Here is a 5228-nt window from a genome sequence, read left to right as displayed (position 1 = left end):
AGCATTCAGTTTCTATGCACCACAAATTTGGAACAAACTTCCAGAAAACTGTAAAACAGCTGAAACACTGGGTGCCTTTAAATCTCAACTTAAAACCCACCTGTTTAGAGTTGCTTATGGCTAAATTAGGGTTAGAGTGCAGGGTTTTGATGTCTTCGATGTTTTTCTCTTTCTTACTGTTTATTCATTGTCACATGCTGTTTTTATTTTGTTTTTTAATTATGTAAAGCACCTTGAAATGTCTTGCTGCTGAAATGTGCTATACAAATAAAATTTGATTGATTGATTGATTTCTCATCATTAGATGATAGATGGGTGGCTGTGGCTGTTGCTCAGTTAGAGCAGTCGTCCTCCAATGAGAGAGTTGGGGTTTGAATTCCTGGCAGCAATCACATATTGAAGTTTCCCTGGACAGGACACTGAACCCCTCATTGCCTCCGATGTGTGCCCCATCGGTGTATGAATGTGATACCTTCAAGGAACACTAGGCCTATTCTCTATTAACTTTTAAACTGCGGTTGTGTGCTGAGCATACTGTCCACAACCTGTAGGTTCGTGGAAGTTATTTTGAAGCCTGCTTCCAGTTTTCTTCCTGACTTCATTTGCTGCTTCCTTAATTCACTTGGTGAAAAACCTTGAATCGTGTCTGCTTGCTGACCCCTAAAACAGAGCTCCACAGTTCTCGTAGCTGTCTTTTGAAACTGTTGTGCAACAGCATTTGGAGCAGTGAAGCATGTTTTAAAGTAACACAGAAATACCCACTCAGAGGTAATATTGTGTACTCTGGTGTCTCTGGGTAAATTATGACCACATTCTGAACACATAATTTACCAAGGCTAATTCAAGGTTTAGTATTACTTCAGTAGATATTACTAGACACTTGCTTCGGTGTGGAGTGATTTAAATAGACATAGTACTCCTTTTCTGTTGTGGCCTTTGGCAAAAAGAAAAGCAAAGAAACCTTGCTCCTTTTATATGAGAATGGTAATTATAGGCTTAACCTGGTTGCACTGGCGCCTGTTGTCTGTTTTTCAGATAACTAATTTGATAGCTATTGAGGTAAAACTTGCTGTGGTAGGGGCTGGGACCTTGCATGAGATTTTACAGAAAGTAATTTTCAAGGTCTGACCAAAATGCCTACAACTTCAACATTTTTCAACATATAATGATTTTTGACAAAAAAAACTCCAGCAAAAAACAGCGATGACTTTTTTTGTTGTTGTAACTTTTAGACTTTTTAAAATATTAGACCTTTTTTCCATTTTTTTTCTCACTTAACCGCATTGAGATCTTTTTGAATCCTTCAAAAAGCATTGTTTTTCAAAATCTACTTCAGCTCCATTTTCATCTCCTTATGTGCCCTTTTAGTCCCCTCGTGATCTTGTTACATTTTTTTGCATGTTGCCCTTTTTTATGTTTTTGTGCATCTTTCTGATTTTTCTGTCCGTCTGTCTGCTCCTCCTGTCTCTTCTTCTTCTTCTTCAATTTACTTTGAAAGCGGAACAGTTATTCAACTCACCTTCATCTTTTGGACCAAATGTTAGCATTGACATTCAGCACTCAGAACTCCCACTACATTTTCACAAAAATCGTAATTTTTCTTCGTTTTTTTTTTTTTTTTCAGTACACCAGTATGTCGTACAGTAATCTGACTGTTTAATCTGAGCACAGGTATGCTTCCTGCTGTGAATGGAACAGCCATGTTGATGGTAAGTGTTGATTCTCATTGTGGAGTTGTTGTTTTGACTTACTTTATATCTTGTTTCTGGTAAGATCAGCTGCAGTGTGTGTAGCCCCACGAGTGGGCCCTCTCACGTTACTGTAGGTGAATTTTTAACATAACCTCAGCCCTCTCTGCTCCTGCTTAGTCTGTCCACACACAAAGCAGTGGTTATAATATAGTAATTGGGTTTAGGAAAGTGGGAAGCAAAAGGCAGGGCAAATTAAACATGAAATAAATTGTCAAGCTCTTTTCAAATAGACCCCCCATGGGAGCTGGTCAAATCCACTCCAGTAGATTAAATCATAAACATGGGGGAAAGAAAATGTAGCCAAGGCTTTTAGCCCAGACAAATAATCTGCTGCCTTCCTTCATGATGAATGGTGCCAACATACACTCACACTTAAAAAACATGTTTTTTTAAAAACCCTCTCTTTACACATGTTTACCTCTCTCCTGTCCTCTGTGCTCCCAGTTACTGTTTTTTTTTTTTTCCAACCGAGCTCTCACAACTAGGTAGAGGAGAGACAAACAGCAACAAAGGTCTGCAGACAAAAAAGGAAGGAAACTCCACCAAGGCCACAGCGTGATTACAAAACAGTGCGATCCGGATCATAATCTGGATCACCATCAAAATGTAATCCATTGGTTTTTTGTGATGACCCCAAACATTTCCTGAACATTTCATCCAAGTCTGTTCTTTAGTTTTGACCTGATCAACGGACACGACCAAAAACAGAACTGCCTTAGTGGAGGTAATAATTAAAAATACATCCAGCTCATGTCCAGAAATGCCAAAATGTGCCTGCCAGAAACTCCGTAAGAAATCTAAAAATATTTAGTTCTTAAGTCTTTACGTCCTCATGTCCTGGTACATTTTAATTTAAAGCTGTTTCTTTACACACTAGTGTCTGAATTCAAATATTTACTCAGTTAAACAGTTTTGTTGCTGTAATAAAGTTTTAGTCACTCAGAAAAAAAATATTTTGAGGTGGAAGATATATACTTTTCCAGTTTTAAGAGTAAACTTGGAGCATTGACATTAAAGTTGAAACGTTGAAAATGAATTCAAACTTGGATTTCATGATTTTTGAAAACATTTCAAAGGGCGAAGCTACCACCTGAAATTTCAACATTCATGAACTTTCTTTTCTAAAGTCCAACAGCAATTTGGGACTTTCTGTGCTTTTGTAATAATCTAAGCTGACAAAATGTCCATGGTCTGAGAAATAATCTGTATAGGAGAAGAGTAAAGTGCAAAATCTTTAGCTCAAATTAAAAGGAAAGCCTGAATTGTGGGTGACAAAAGTGTTGGGTCGTCACATACGTTTTAATAAGTCTACAATGTTTTATGTAGGGTATACATACTTTTACCAGTGTTTTAAACGTTTGTCAAAAGGGACACAGAATCAAACCTATCATTTATTACCAGTTTGAACTGGATCTTATGGGAAACCAATAATATTTAGATTGCTTGATTTATTCACCCTTATTGTTTATCAGATGTCAACAGCTGAGGGCTGAATCCAATTATTACAGGGAGCTTTCATCATAACCATTACCAATAAATAGTTTGCCTTTTAAAAGATTGTATTACAAAATTAAAATAAATCAAAAATAAAATCAACGAACAATAAGTCAACCCAAAAGAATAAAACCAACACTGAGAATTAGGGAATACTGTTTTGAGTTTTAGCATCAAGTAATTAATCTGAATCTGTCACGATCGGTGGCGAGAGAGATGAACCCAGAGCGCAGACTCATTGCTTTAAATTAAAAGAAACTAATTTATTAAAACAAGGCTAACGTGGCAGCAAAACTAAACATAACCAAAATCCAAGACTGAGACACAAGACGAGAGGGACAACCAGACAGCGCATGAAGCGACAACAGACCAGCGACTAAGTGGTGGAGATGACCGGGTTTTAAAGACAGGAGGTAATTAGGGGAAGTGGGCACAGGTGAGATTACAAAGCCAGGAGCAGGTGTAGATGGGCATGGCAGGCAGACAAGAGAGACCGAGGAGAAGTGAGTGATGACAGAGGCACAGAGAACAAGACAAAACGTGAAGACGACAATTAACCCAAACCAAAAGAAACCAGAATCAAACACTAAATACAAAAAGAAACACACAGTAGAACCGAATCCTGACAGAATTATCTGAATCTAAAGTTATATTCACTTCACAATGATTTAACAAAAATAAAACAAGAATTAATCCTTTATTATCTGATTATAAATTTATGATTATAAATTTATCTACAACAGGAAAACCTTTAGAGCAGGATGTTTGAGATCAGGATTTCAGTTTTAGGTTTTATACACTCAAGAATTCGGACAATATAGACTATTTGATAAGTGTTTTCACTTTGGAATCTGGGTCGGAAGAATGGTAATAATTTAGCCAGATTGTCAGATTAATTTTAGGAAGGATCAGATTAGAAGTGAAATGTTCTGTTTATCAAGTTGCGTCAGCTAAAGGTGTCACAATGTTGCTTTTCTCATCACCAGGAGACTTGAGGTGCCTTACCTTGATACGGCAGGATGGGGACAGGCTTTCCATGGAAACGATGACCAGGCCCGGGGAAGGACCTGAACCTAAGGGTCAACTGAGGATCAGCTGAGGTCGATAGCTTGTCCTAAAAGTCAGGAGTAGTACGTCAAAAAAGTAATAATAAATTTGTGACAAAAATGAAAGAGTAACATCTGAAAAGTAATAAAGGTACTCCATTGCTTATGGTCTTTTAATGTTTTTGTTTGTTTGTTTGTTTGTTTGTTTGTTATGTTTTGTTTTTTTTTTTTGATAAAAAGAAAGTAAGTTTGAATTTGATGGCAGCAACACATGTCAAAAAAGTTGGTAAAGGGGCAACAAAAAGCCCCTTTCCCAAAAAGTAAGTGGTACAAATAAGAAACAGCTGGAGGAGCATTTTGCACGTAAATAATTAACTGATATTGTCAATTATTATAAATTATTAATTGGCCAGTAGGAGGACTGGGTTTAAAAAGAGCATTTTAGAGAGGCTGAATCTTCTAGAAGTAAAGATGGGCAGAGGTTAACAAGTCTGAAAAAAACAAAAGAAAACTGCATCTAAAAATATTGGAATAATTACAGAATAACTGTAGTTGTTTATCATTGTATTACTTTTGTGTTGTTATTTGGTAAACCTCTTATAATTCTGAGAGGTTATTTCCAGGTTGTTCACAGTTTCAGATGTACTAATATTTATTACTGCATTGTGTTTATGTCCATGTTAACATCTATTGAAAATGTAAAGTGACTAGTTTGTTTGCACCAATACTGCTTTGGCTTTGATTCTTCTTTTAGTCCGAAAATAACAGCCTTTTTCATTTTAAAAATAGAGTGCTTAAACCTTTTGATCGTCCATCCATCCATCCATCCATCCATCCATCTTCTTCCTCTTATCCGGGGTTGGGTTGCGGGGGCAGCAGCCTAAGCAGGGAGACCCAGACTTCCCTCTCCCCAGCCACTTGGGCCAGCTCCTCCGGG

The 5228-nt window shown here is 37.2% G+C and overlaps 1 long non-coding RNA gene across 1 annotated transcript in view; it reads left to right on the top strand.

The window, feature by feature from the left end:
• Nucleotides 1-5106, top strand: part of LOC112449753 — a 12825-nt gene extending 7719 nt beyond the window's left edge. Inside the window, exons 2-3 of the long non-coding RNA XR_003038284.2 lie at nucleotides 1625-1709; nucleotides 4232-5106. This is a non-coding gene — a long non-coding RNA (uncharacterized LOC112449753). The remainder of the gene's footprint in view (nucleotides 1-1624; nucleotides 1710-4231) is intronic.
• Nucleotides 5107-5228: the final 122 nt, after the last annotated feature.

The sequence above is a fragment of the Kryptolebias marmoratus genome, linkage group LG12, assembly GCF_001649575.2.
Source record: "Kryptolebias marmoratus isolate JLee-2015 linkage group LG12, ASM164957v2, whole genome shotgun sequence".
Classification (NCBI taxonomy): Eukaryota; Metazoa; Chordata; class Actinopteri; order Cyprinodontiformes; family Rivulidae; genus Kryptolebias; species Kryptolebias marmoratus.
Note: the sequence above shows the minus strand (reverse complement) of the source record. Positions and strands in the feature narration are given on the sequence as shown.